Raw genomic sequence first — 14,541 nt, 5'->3', positions numbered from 1 at the left:
TCTTTACAAAATAATTTGGCTCTTGTGGGACATGAAAGGGAGGGTCTCCAATTTGCTGACTACCAAGCAGAAGTTAAAAGCAGACAGACAATATAATAAAAAAATATATATATTGCATCAGCCAGTCATCCAAATAACTACCTAAATTGTCCCAATCCTGACATTTATCAACAGCCCTTCCCTTAGAGGTATGTAAGTAGGAAAATAATGAGAAGAAAGTTATTTTGTAATTACCCAGCATGAATTATGACTCTGAGAGGCTATTTCCTGGGGGTGCTTTGGTGTAATTTACTTCAGCATTATCGGAGTTCAATTTAGCATGACTTATCAGCGCAGAGATGCTCTGGAACAGACTCACAGAACGGGAGTTTCATCCTGACATTCCTAATTGAGTGACTGTAGATCCTAACCCTGTTAAGACTTGATTGTCTTCTTTGTGACATGGGGATAATAATTCCTATTTTACCAACCTCCAGGAAGAGTTGGAAGAATCCAAAAAAAAAAAAAAAAGGATGTAGAAATAAATGCTTTGCAAATTGTAAAGCCACTGTTCATGGGAGGGATCATACTTCATGCCCATTATTGAGGTGGAAAGACCCCTTTTGGTTTCATCTAACAAAGGAAATCTAGCTTGACCTCATTGCAGGAAGAAAAAATTTACTGGCCACAATAATGAAAAAAATCTAGAATGAACTAGCTTTAGCTACAGTTGGATCCAGGGGCTCGAATGATACCATCTGTACCCAGATCTCTCTCCATCTCTCAGCTCATCTCTTCTCTGTGCTAGTTATCATTTTAGGCTCTTCACAGTGGCTGACAATTGCTTTAAACTTATACCCACCCCCCGCCAAGGTCAAATCCAGCAGGAAAGAGAGAATGTCTCTCCCTCGACAATTCAGGGAGAGTTATAAACTTCACTAACCTAATGGAGTTATAGGACCATCCTGGCAGTGACCACTCTGTCCAGGGAATGAGAGCTTCCATGAGCCATGTCTAAGTCCACATGCTCAATTCTCAAACAAGAAGCTTGTGGACGAAAAGTGGGAGAAGGATAAATGCCTAGAGAAACCAAGAAAAGAATGAAAGGAATTGGACAGCAAATCAGCAGATGTTCACGCTGCCTTGAAGACCCTACATCCCTTCATGAGAAACTCCTATGTCAGTCTCCTAGTGTCTCAGGACCAGCGATACCTAAAGACTAAAGTGACTACAAACTTGAGAGTAGAACTCAACCTGCTTAAGAATCAAGTCCTACTTCCTCTCCCCTCCCCCTTGGCAACTACAAGTCTGTCCTCTATGTGAGTCTGTTAGTAGATGCATTTAGAATAGATAAGGAGGAGTCCCCATTGTGGCTCAGCAGAAAAAAATCCGACAAGTATCCATGAGGGTGCAGATTTGATCCCTGGTCCCGCTCAGTAGGTTAAAGATCCAACATTGCTGTTAGCTGTGCCATAAGATGAAGACCTGGCTCAGATCCCACATTGCTGTGGCTGTGGCTGTGACACAGGCAGAAGCTGTAGCTCCGATTTGACCCCTAGCCTGGAAACTTCCATATGCCGCACATACAACCCTAAAAAGCGCAAAAAAAAAAAAAAAAAAAAAAGAATGGATAAGCAATGAGGTCTTACTGTTTAATACAGGGAACTATATCCAGTCTCTTGGGCTAGACCACGATGGAAAATAGTATGAGAAAAAGAATGTGTGTATATATATAGATACATAGGTAGGTATGTGTGTATGACTGGGTCACTAAGAAGTACAGCAGAAATTGATACAACACTGTAAATCAATTGTACTCTAATGAAAAATTTTTTAAAAAAAGAATTAAGTTCTACAGACACTCAGAGTGCAGTGCCTTCTCTCCAGTCCCCCAAATCCAGTGTTCTCTTGAGTATCTCATCTCTCCTCTTGGATCCAGGTAGTTGCTGATACCTGCAATGTGTGGTAAATTTCATCCCCTTCTACGACTAGTATGGATTCCATCCATTAACCAACACTTAATGTCTTTTTAGCTCTGGCTTCTCTCCTGCTCCACAACATTTTTGGGCAGGTATCTGGGCATATAAAGGATATAATGGAGCACAAACACATGATAACTGCCTGGGGGTTCCAGGAGGGTGGTTGGGGGGTGTTTGGTGGGGGAGGGCAGGTCATGGGGAAAGCGTCACAGGGGAGCATTGAACTGAGTGTTAAGCAATGATTAAGAACTTTCTAGAATAAGAGGAGAGAAGATCATTCCAGGCATGAATCTTTGGATCCAAAGCTATTTTGATCTCCCTTTACCAAAAAAGAAAACTCTTTTCTCAACCCAGAAGTTGCAAACCAGTGGCCCACAGATAGATCAGGCTGACAGATGTGTTCGATTTGGCCCACACAGCATTTTGTAGAGTTTAAATTTGTTGCCAACATTTTAAAATGGTGAGACTTTACATAAGGATCTGGATTTCCAGCTTCTCTAGAAAACTCAGGCGTTCTGGCAGCCCTGGACCTGAGTCCCCACTGGGGCGGTGACTGACCGAGTTGAGCGGCTCCTGGTCTCTTGAGACAGACTAGGAGCCACATGACCTGCTCACCTCCTTGTTCCTCCGATGTCATTGCCCGGGCCTTATTGGCATTTGAGTGTGTGACCCTGTCTCAACCCAAGCACCTAACCCTTTACTCTTCAGACGGTCACTCATTATTATCATTACATTGTATCATATCATATCATATCATATTCAATGATCTAATCTATTTACATTACTCCCTTACTTAAAAGTCTGCACTAGTTCTCCAAATCAACAGAACAAAGTCTAAATACCCAGTGCCGACTGAACTGACCTCAACCACCCCCTCTTCCTTGTCCACCAATTTCCAAGCCCCAAACCCACTGCTCGGAATTTTTGCCATTTCCTAACCCCCCCTCTCCCATGACCGCATACTCTTCACACATGCTGTCCCTCTCAAAGGCTTTTCTGGGAGAGCTCTCCACTGGCCCAACTTCCCTCCATCCGAAATGTCCAGCTGAGAGGTTACCTCCTCCATACAGGCCACGCTGACTTTCTAAATAAAACCATCCCTCCCTCCTCAGGGATTCCTCAGCAGCACCACACTCCTACCTCAGATTCAGCACCTGCCATGTTTCTCTCTAATTATCTGTTTACAAGGCTGCCTCCTCCACACCCACGAAAACGAAGACCGAGATCCTTGAAAGCAGAAACCATGTCTGATTCATCTTTGTAGATTCAGTGCCTTTCTGTATACCTTGCCAGATATCAGACACTCAATAAATTCTTGTTAAATGAATGAAGAAGGGAACAAACACACCGGGACAAATTGGCATGTGTTCATGGAATGTCGCACCTCAGCAATTCTAATGAAAGAAATCCTTCCCATTGAAGCTTTTCTGTCTCTGCTACCACAGGGAACTCCCTTCTCTGGATCCTTGTAGAAAGAAAGGTTTATGACAGGTCTTGGGCGAGTTATTAGAGGAAGCTGGGAGGAAGGTCCTATCCCTTGGATGTTGACCGATATAGAATTACAGAGCCAGAGAAGGCCTCCCTCGGCACTGGCCTCTTGACTAGCTCCCAGCAGCTACTTACACCAAAGCTCTTGAAGTTGTGGCTCAGGTCCCAACACCAACCTTCATCCAGGCAGAGAGTAACTCCACAGCTGAGATACCCCAGAGATAAGCCTAGGATAAGTTATTACTTTCCCACTCAGCTCCAGCCATGCTTGGCTTACTTACTCTTCCTTGAATATACCAAGCATTTTCCTGCCTCAGGACCTTTGCACTTGCTACTGCTCTGCCTGGAAGTCTTTTCTTCTTGTGTATTTACAAGACCTACTTCCTTACTTTACTCAGGAGAGCACATTTAATCTCATTAGAAAAGCCTTCCCTGATCAACCATGAAAGTGTCCCCCAGGGTTTGCCACTCCTTATCTTACTCTGATTTAAGGGGGAACTGTAGGAACCAGGGTACCAGGACCAGAGAGAGCCAGAACTTGATGCCACCAAGACTCTCTCCTCTCCATCCCTTATATGTGTTTGTTCTACCCAGCTCTATTCTTTTCTTTCTCTATGTGGGGACCATCATGAGTCACATTCTTTGAGCTCATAACTGAAAGGAGAAGAGATCTTTCACTCATCCCAATGAAAATCATCTCAGAGAAATAGTCGGATTGGCCCAGTTTAGGTCATATGCCTATCCCTAAGCCTTTACCTCTGAGACATCATGTGTGTTCCTGGTGGTCAGTCTGGGTCTGGCCCCAGGGTTGGCTATAACAAGGTCTCTTTGGTTTGCTTCCTCCCCCAACCTGTCACTGTAACGAGAGGAAGAAAAGCTCACCTGGCCAGTCCTGAGTCACTGGCAGACCACGTGGTTAAAGATGAGCGAGTGGAGTTCCCATGGTGGCGCAGTGGTTAACGAATCCGACTAGGAACCATGAGGTTGCGGGTTCGGTCCCTGCCCTTGCTCAGTGGGTTAACGATCCGGCGTTGCCGTGAGCTGTGGTGTAGGTTGCAGACGCGGCTCGGATCCCTCCTTCCTGTGGCTCTGGCGTAGGCCAGTGGCTACAGCTCCGATTCGACCCCTAGCCTGGGAACCTCCATATGCTGTGGGAGCGGCCCAAGAAATGACAAAAAGACAAAAAAAAAAAAAAAAAAAAGATGAGCGAGTAAATATCAAGGCGTAATTGCTCCCCTGGAAGGGGAGACAGACACCCACTGGGCAGACAGGTGGATCAAACCTGTGGTGATGGCTTCACAGTGCCCAAAGCACTTGCCGTCATCTTATTTACTCCATTGAACCTTCACACCAGTTCTGTACAATCACCCAGGTATCATTACCCCCAGAGTGATATTCAAAATACTGAACAACCAGCATGATGTGGGCACTGGCCAAGCAGAAGGGACCTGTCTCGGTCATTTTGAGAGAGGGTGGGGCTCCCCTCAGTACCCTGGGGAAGTGGCGACTGATAGCATAGACTGGGTGACTTATAAAGAGCAGAAATTATTTCTCATCGTTCTGGAGGCTGGAGGCCCAAGATCAAGATGCCTGCAGGGTCGGGTTCCAGTAAGAGCCTCCTTCTATCTTACAGACTGCCAACTTCTCACTGTATCCCCACAGAGCAGAAAGAGGACTAGCCTGCTCTCTGGGCTCTTCTAATAAGAGCTCTAATCCCATTCATGAGGACTCCACCCTCAGGACCTAGTTACTTCCCAAAGTCCCACCTCAAAATGCCATCACATGGAGGGGGGCGGGTGTGAGGATTTTAACAGGTAAATTGGAGGGTGGGGACACAGGCATGCTGCTTGTAACAGGACCCCAGCGATGAAGCACTGGTATGGCCACCGCGGCGAAGTGCAGGGGGAAAATATAGCGTGATTATCCTTATTTTCCCCTTATACTGAAAGCAAAAGAGATGTTTTTGTGCCCAGACACATGGCAAATCAGCGGCAAGAACTCAAGACCCTCAAACCAACTCTAGGCCTCTTTCCACTGTCCTAACTACCCCTCTGTCCTCAACCTTCAGGAGATGAAGTGAGGCAGGATGGGGAAACCAGAGAGAGTTGCTGTTGTGATCCCAACCACTTGGAGGAAGAAGCCAGCAGGCTGCAGCACACTGGGAGGGTGGCTTAGTGGGTGCCACAAAAACCTGGAAAGCAGCACCTGCCAGACAGCAAGGATGGGGTGCAGCCAATGGAATGGGAGTTTGCAGCCAGGATGGCAGATGCCAGCAGGGCTGCAGCTATTCTGGGATGCAAGCCATGGCTGCTCCCTCACCCGGGCCCTACCCCATGTCAGGGTAGTAAGGAGACCCCCACCTTCTCTCCAGCTCCTTATTGATATAGGGTCTGAGACCTGAGACTTGAGAACCAAGAAGCCAGGCCAAAAGGGAATCAACCCCTTGCAGAACAACCATGACTCAGTAAACCTCAGATGGTAGTAAATGCTTAGTCATTGTCCTTATTAGAACTCTAAGTTCACCCAGTCTACTCAGAACTCATTTGGTCCAAATGCCCCATATTATTAGATGAAGGAACTGAAGCCCAGGAAGAGAATATGAGTTTTCCCAAAGTCCCACAGCAAATTTGAGGGAGGATTGGGCATTGCCTGATTCCTTAATTTAGGACTGCTTCACCTGTGTTGCCCAAGATTGGGAGGTCTTCTGATTCTCATTCTTGGGGTCAGCCTCCTTCCACTTCATGGGGCCAGCTGAGCTTGACCTTAATGCCCCCCGCCCCATTCCTCCAGAAAGGACCGTGCTATGGCCACAGGTGTAAATTCCTGCTACAGCCCCTCTTCCACATCCTCAAGTGCTGTATTGAGGATCACACAATGCTCTGGACTGAGAGTCTGAGCCAGCCCGCAGCCTCCATCCTCACATCTTCACTGTGATGTGGTCCCTTTTCACTCTCTGGACTGATTAGGCACCCCACCCCTCCGCCCTGGACAGAAACACCTGGGCCCCAAGTGTCTTTCCTGGAGAGAGAGAGAGAGAAAAGTTAGGTAGGAAAGAAATTCCTTCTTTCCTGCTCCTAACAGATCCATGCTCCTCTTTCCATGGGCCCCACCTTCTCCGACTGGGTGGACAGCCAAGAGTGCATGAATGCCCTCCATGTACATCTTTGTGGTCAAGGTCACAGGCTCTGGATGTACTGCACAGACCAGTGTTAGAATCCAGCTCTGCCACTGACTAGCTGTGTGACCTGGGCCATTGACTTCACCAGCCTGTTTTCTCATCTGAAAAATGGGGTTTTGTTGGCATCAACCTTTAAGTGTTGGGAGGTCTTAATGACATAGAGGTTTTGGCTCTGTGCCTGGGACAGTCAGTCCTCTGTTCTTTGTAGCAATGGGATGCATCCTGTCTGCACAACCTGGGGTGAAGGAAGACAGTCACTGTAGCCACTACTACTTTCCCTGTGCCTCTCAGCCCATCCCAAGCCCTGCTTCTGCCAGGAGGCCTTCTCTGATGACTCTCATCTCTCCATCAATTTCTCTTTTCAGAACCATCCAGCTTAGTGATAAATTAAATGTCATGTCTCATTATTCTGGGTTGGTGTTCATCTTGTCTCTTCATCTGAAACCCTTCACTCCCATCAGGCAAGACCAGTGGTTTTTCTCTCCCACTGGTAGTGCAAAGCCCAGGGCCAGGCCCATAGGGATGCTGGAGAGGTTAGTGATTTGATAAGTAAACAGCTACTGGGTTGCTTTCATGGGGATGGAGTAAGGCCAATTGTATGGATTTCCTCTCTCTGCTCCTGCAATCTGTAAGGGCTTAACACCCCAGGGCACATTCCTAAGATCCTGGGGCCAGATCTAGGAATCTGTCAAGTGGGAGACCCAGCGGGTCTCATCTAGCACCCAAAGGAGGGAAAATGAGCGTCATGTGTATAAAGCACTCAGTTACTTATGAAATGCTCTTAGCAATTCACTGAGTGAGGAAGCACATTTTTGCATTTCTACAGAGGCATACTGAGGCTCCTAGAGCTCAGGAGACCAACCCGCCCTCATGCAGCTGGTGAGGCAACAGTCCTGGGATCTTGGCCCAGGGTTGCTGGCCCTGGACCTTGAACTTCACCCACTCTACCAGCTTCCACATGAGGAAGCCACACCAGCATCATTCCTTCTCTGTCCCAAGTAGACTCCACGATCCCTTCCCCTTAACCAAGCAGGAGCCACCAGTGGCTTCTTTGTTCAGTGCGTGTTTCCCTAAGGCCAACTCCACTGGAATAGTTAAGAAAACCCAACATGTTTTGAGAAGAACATCATGACAGGCACAGGGACACTGTGGCTGCCCGACCTTTCCTGGTCCCTGCATCCTTGGGCCTCTTGTCTCCTCCAGGAACCGCCCCTGGGGGCAGACCCAAGAGGGGGGAGGGGGGCCTGGAAGGCAGTTCCCCTCAGAGCCATTCACCAAAAAATTGAGCCTCTGCTCCACTCTACAGGGATGTTCTGTTTTGAATCCTGTGTGGGAACCAAGAGAATTAACATCCCCACTTCCCAGAGAAGGGGGCTCGGAAGGACAGTGGAGACTTGGACTTGGGAAGGAGAATGACCAGGCTGAAGTTCTTTCTCCGCCACTTACGCGCTGTGGGACTTTGGGCCGTTTCTTTCATTTCCTTCTTTACTCCTCAGTTTCCCTATGTAGAGAAGATGGAGCTATCATACTTCTGTTTCAGGTTGTTTTAGGGGTTTGTGTATGTGTGCCTCAAGTGTTCATTAACGAAATCCAGTCAACATTTCAGAAAAGTCAATCCATTAAATGTTGTTTTTTTAGTTTGGGTGTTCCTGTTTGCCATGGTCATTACCATGCTGAACATACTTTCCATTTCTAATGTTTTGGTTCTCTTTATTTTTTTAATTTGTATTAAGGTATAGTCAATTTGCAGCGTTGTGTCAATTTCTTCTGTACAGAAAAAATGCTCAACGTCACTAATTGTTAGAGAGACGCAAATCAAAACTACAGTGAGATACCACCTCACACTGGTCAAACTGGCCATCATTAACAAGTCAACAAATAACAAATGCTGGAGGGGGTGCGGAGAAAAGGGAACCCTCTCTTTCACTGTTGGTGGGAATGGAAATTGGTGCAACCACTATGGAAAACAGTATGGAGGTTCCTCAGAAAACTAAATAGAGAACTACTATATTATCCAGCAACCCCACTCCTGGGCATGTATCCAGACAAAACTTTCACTCAAAAAAGTATATTTCAGGGATTTTAAAAGATGGCATTTGGAAAGCATTGAACATGAACTGAGTGTTTCATGAGTGATGGGCATGAGCTGTTCTACCCACTAACTCTGTTACCTTCGGCAAATTCCCTAATTTATCTGGACATCAAGGGTTTTTAATCTGTAAAATTGTGATTTGGAAAAAGAAAAAAAAAAGGAAAGGAAAGGAAACACCTCCCTCATAAGGCTGCCGTAAGAACAGGATAAGCCCATCCATGCAAAGCTCTTAACTAAGCTCCTGGTACAATGTAAGTGGCCAGTAAATTTCAGTGATGCATTGCTGTCCCCAGGGCCAGAGAAGTGGGGAGTAACAGAGCTGCAGCTCTGACTGAGGTCTTCTGCTTTAATCCAGCATCCCCTGGGTGAGAGCAAAAATGGTGAGGAAAAAAAAAGAAAGAAATCAGCCCTTGTGTCCTCACTAACACAGGCAAGAATAAATACTTCTGAATACAGCACTTTTTTTTCTATGCCTGAAACAAGAGGTAGATGGTGCACTTTTATCCAGGTGGACAGGTAAGATGGAGCGAGGTCGTAGGTCACAAAGTTGGCCATGACCTCCTTGTAACTCCAGGTGAGACTTTGCTTAGCAAGACTTACCCATAATCATCCTATAAACAGGCATCTTTTCATCATGCTTGCCTCTCACCTCTTCTTCCTTCAGCACTGCAGCTCCCCTTTTCCAGAGAATCCCAGGGCCGGATCTGGCCTCCGTCCCACCATCCTCTTCCCCGATTTCTAAAGGGTGCCTGGAAGAAGTCATCTGCCCTGAATGAACGGGTCAGAGGGATGACTCAGATTTGGCTGCTGGTTAATAGGAGCTGCTCCATGGCCTGGCTGTGGAGTCCCCACCCTCTCAGAGCATCTGGACAGTATCAGAATCACAAATGGAAAAGATCTTGGAGACACCCAGCCCCAACAGGCACTGACAAAGGAAGGAATATGTAGGGAACCAGACAGGCAGAGGTGAGGCTCTTCAAAGTCAATGAGTTTATATTAACCATATTTTTTTTTTGTCTTTTCAGGGCCACACCCATGGCATATGGAAGTTCCCAGGCTAGGGGTCCAACTGGAGCCGTAGCTGCCAGCCTATGCCACAGCCACAGCAACGCCAGATCCAAGCCACATCTGAGACCTACACCACAGCTCATGGCAATGCTGGATCCTTAACTTACTGAGCAAGGCCAGGGATAGAACTCGCATCCTCATGGATACTTGTCAAGTCCTTAACCCGCTGAGCCACTACAGGAACTACTCTTAACCATATTTTTACATTTCTCTACAGAGCTAGAGAAGAAAGAGGGGTTGAATTTCAAGCAAGAATCCAAGGAAATTTCTAAGTAGAGCATTTCCTATAGGCAGTGACTACAGCAGTGCCATCAAAGGCTATATCAAATAAGCTGTAAAGAACTGGATATGTTGATCAGTCATTACTGCAAATTTGTTTTTATAAGCCCACTGCATACACCTTACTGCCCTCTTGATTATATTCAGAGAACTTGGGAGAAGTAATGTCTTCCTCCTTATTGCCTTTCAGTTCATTAAAATCTATATTTCATAGAACGAAGTTAGTTATCTCACCTGAGAGATGCAAAAGCATCTAATGCGTAAAACGACACCACATGATGTTAGCAATAAATAGTTTGTAGAAGCACAAAAAGATTCTCTAATAAAGTTAATATCTGTAACTCGGAAAAATAGCCAAAGTTAATGAGCTTATGAATAATACCATTCACAGGGCACAGGAAGGGGACTGGGTAAATCTGCTAGCTAATGCATGGAGGTCTTCCCACCCTTCCCACCCCCATTCTGCAACCCCATGAGAAGAGGAAGCTCTGCTTTTACCTCCCTGGACCATTCTGTATCCTCCCTTTGAAGCACTTGGTATCTTTACAATTATTTAAGATTTTTATTGAAGTACATAGTTCATTTATAGTGTGTTAATTTTGGGTGTACAGCAAAGCGATTTAGTTATACATACATACATTTTTTCAGATTCTTTTCCCTTATAGGTCGCTACAAAATATTAAATGTAGTTCCCTGTCCTATAAGTAGGTGCTTGTGGGTTACCTATTTGTGTGTGTGTGTGTGTGTGTGTGTGTGTGTGTGTGTGTGTGTGTTTATAGGTCAATCCCAAATTCCTAATTTATCCCTTCCCCCCCTATCCTCTTTGGTAACCATGAGTTTGTTTTCTATGTCTGTGGGTCTGTTTCTCTTTTGTATAGAAGTTCATTTGCATCATTTTATTAGATTCCACAAAGAAGCGACATGGTATGGATTTGTCTTTGACTTACTTCACGTGGTTTGATCATCTTTAGGTCCATCCACATTGCTGCAAATGGCACTATTTCATTCTTTTTTACGGCTGCATGTTTTTTCCCCTGCACCTCCCCCCTTCCCCAAGCAGGGGAAACCTTACCTGTTTCCTTTTTTTTATCCTTTTTGTAGGGTTGCACCTGCAGCACATGGAAGTTCCCAGGCTAGGGGTCAAATTGGAGCTACAGCTGCCAGCCTACGCCATAGTCACAGCAACATGGGATCTGAGCCGTGTCTGCAGCCTACACCACAGCAACACCAGATCCTTAACCCACTAAGCATGGCCAGGGATCAAACCCGCATCCATGAATACTAGTCAGGTTCCTTTCTGCTGAGCCACAATGGGAACTCCCTCACCTGTTTTCTTCGCTGCTGTATTCCAGTGCTTGGCATGGTGCTTGGTACATAGTAGGAGCTCCATAAATATTTGATGGCCAACTTTGGAGACAGTCTCTCTTTTTTTAATTTTTTTATGATTTTTATTTTCTCTATTATAGTTGATTTACAGTGTTCTGTCAGTTTCCACTGTACAGCAAAGTGACCCAATCATACACACACACACACACACACACACACACACACACACATATATTCTTTTTTTCACATTATCCTCCATCATATTCCATCACAAGTGACTGGGTATAGTTCCCTGTGCTACATAGCAGTGTCTCATTGCCTATCCACTTCAGATGCAATAGAATGCATTAATCCCAGACTCCCAATCCATCCCACTCCTTCCCCCTCCCCCTTGGTAACCACAAGTCTGTTCTCCAAGTCCATGAGTTTCTTTTCTGTGGAAAGTTTCATTTGTGCCATATATTAGATTCCAGATTTAAGTGACATCATATGGTGTTTGTCTTTCTGATTTACTTCACTTAGTATGAGTCTCTAGTTCCATCATATTGCTGCAAATGGTATTTTGTTCTTTCTTATGGCTGAGTAGTATTCCATATGTATATATACCACATCTTCTTAATCCATTCATCTGTCAACGGACATTTAGGTTGTTTCCATGTCTTGGCTATTGTGAATAGTGCTGCAATGAACATAACTTTTACAAGGAACGTTTTGTCCAGATATATGCCCAGGAGTGGTATTGCGAGGTCCTGTGGTAGCTCTATATTTAGTTTTCTGAGGTACCTCCATACCGTTTTCCATGGTGGTCGTACTAATTTACATTCCCAGAAGTTCTCTCTTTCTAAGTCCTTTAGGAAGGACTATAGGTGTGTGTAGCTGCCTGCTTCCACAGCCCCTTCCTCACAGGCCATGTGGATAGAGAGGCCAAGCGGTCAGCCTTGACCTTGATGGATTAGAATCCTTCAAGCCCAGGTTCTGCCCTTTTAGATCTGAAATAAAAGGCAGATTACTAACCTCTACCCCTGGTCCTCCAATTTGTTTTCCTTCACCACACTTATCACCCCCTGCCCTATTTTGTTTGTGTATGTGTTCGTCGTCTGTCTGCTCCAACCTTAAAGTGGGCACCAAAGGACCAGGGGCTTTGTTTTGTTCAACCAGGGACAGTCAACGCATGTACCCCCAGCCATCATGGACACTGACCAGCCAGAGAAGATGCTGGCCCCTTGTTCTATACAGGTGCACATCGCCCGCACATCAAACCTGGCTGCACTCCAGTTCCTAGAACAGGGTCTGGAATAGAGTAGGTGCTCAATAAATATATGTTAAATAACTGGCTGAATTTTAGTCACTCTGTCTGTGAAATAGGATAGTCTAGCTATTCAATATATGTATGTTCCTTTTTCTCCCTGTGCTGGTCAACTCTGGCCAACCAAGGAAATGGTCAGTCCCTTTCCTCTGGTCCCCAACCCCTCTCCCACCATAGTAAATGTGACCTCTCTCAATGGGATCTCAAAGTGACAACATTTGCTGTCTCCACCTCCTACTCTGCTGGAAATTGAGTGTAAAGTCCGATCTGTTATTTTACCCCTTTACAACCACTTCTATGTCCTCTATCAGCCTCCAGAAGCCTCTCTTGCAGTTACGGCCAGAAGGGTCATCTTCCTAGATAGACATTTACTCAGCACAAGCCTGCCTCAACCAGCTTTAACTGCTTCCAGCCAAGGGTGCCCAGCAACATGTGCAGCTCATCTGACGCTTAAGAGTGCATTCACTCATTCATGCCACAAAGTCTTACAAAGTTCCCATGCTTATTATGTACTAGACGGTCGTGAAAAAATATAAACATGGCTCTGTCCTTGCCCACAAATTTCCCACAGTTTAGCAATGGAGACAAGACAGGTGAAGATATCAGTACATTGAGAGCTCCTGAGAGAAGTGAGTAAAAAAAAAAGCAGAGAGGATGGACTAGGAGTTTGGGGTTAGTCAATGCAAACTATTGCATTTAGAATGAATAAGCAATGAGATCCTGCTGTATAGCACAGGGAAGTCTATCCAGTCTCTTGGGATAGACCATGATGGAAGATAAGAAAGGGAACATATCCTACTGTATAACACAGGGAACTATAACTCTTGTGATAGAACATGATGGACGATAATATGAGAAAAAGAATGTGTGTGTGTGTGTGCATGCATACATGACTGGGTCACTTTGCTGTACAGCAGAAATGACACAACATTGTAAATCAACTATACTTTAAAATAAAATTTTAAAATAATAAAGACAAAGCAGAGAGTTGCAATTCCTAATTTTAATAAATTTAACTATTCGCAGAAACACACTTGATAAACACTTGACAACTTAGGTTGTATATCAGCGGGAACAATTCTGAGCCTCATACCCGCCTGGGACTTGCAGGACAGCGGCAGTGGCTCCAGTTAAGATCTGGCCAACAGGATACTGGGTGATAAAAGAAGCTACTTTCCACCCACCCTTCATTCCCCACCTCTACTTGCCTTCTCTCCCCACTTCCCTCCCCTCGAGGTGGGGGTGTGGGCTGGGGAGTGGGGCAGAGAGCAGGAGCCAATTGCCAATCACATTGTAGATGAATGCACCTTACCTTAAGGCATGCAATTTGAGATTTTGCTGTTTATGTCCCCAAAGTATGCACATCCACCCTCTCTGTTCCCTGTCCCTCCACACACACATCCACAGAAATATGCGTGTGCGCGCGTGCGCACGCACACACACACACACACCCCCTCTGAAGTTGCCAGGAACAATGCAGGATGTTAACAACCAGTCCAAAGGGATGATGTGGAGGATCACCGAGGCAGGGGCAGGAAGCAAACATCGAAAGGGCTTAAAAACCAGACCAGGGATCCAGGAACCAAGAAACAGGAAGCAATGGTGAACAGGTCACAAGTTAAAAGGCTGGGCTGGGGTTATTGCCTAAGAACAAGTGCTGTGATTTGAGATGTGGTTCCATGCTCACCTCCATCAACCCTCTCCTAAAATAATAATAATAAGAAGAAGAAGAAGAATAGTTATAGTTTGTTGAGAGCTGACTGTGTGCCAGGCACTCTGATCCATTTTTCGTAGGTCATTTAATTCTCATAATAATTCTAAGTTGGATTTATTGTTATTAGTATTC

Source organism: Sus scrofa, chromosome 2 (assembly GCF_054392235.1).
Source record: "Sus scrofa isolate SSC_HxYL_T2T_F1_AM1 chromosome 2, Sscrofa_HxYL_maternal_Yorkshire_Landrace_v2.0, whole genome shotgun sequence".
NCBI lineage: Eukaryota > Metazoa > Chordata > Mammalia > Artiodactyla > Suidae > Sus > Sus scrofa.
The sequence above is the reverse complement of the archived record's forward strand: the minus strand, read 5'-3'. Positions refer to the sequence as shown.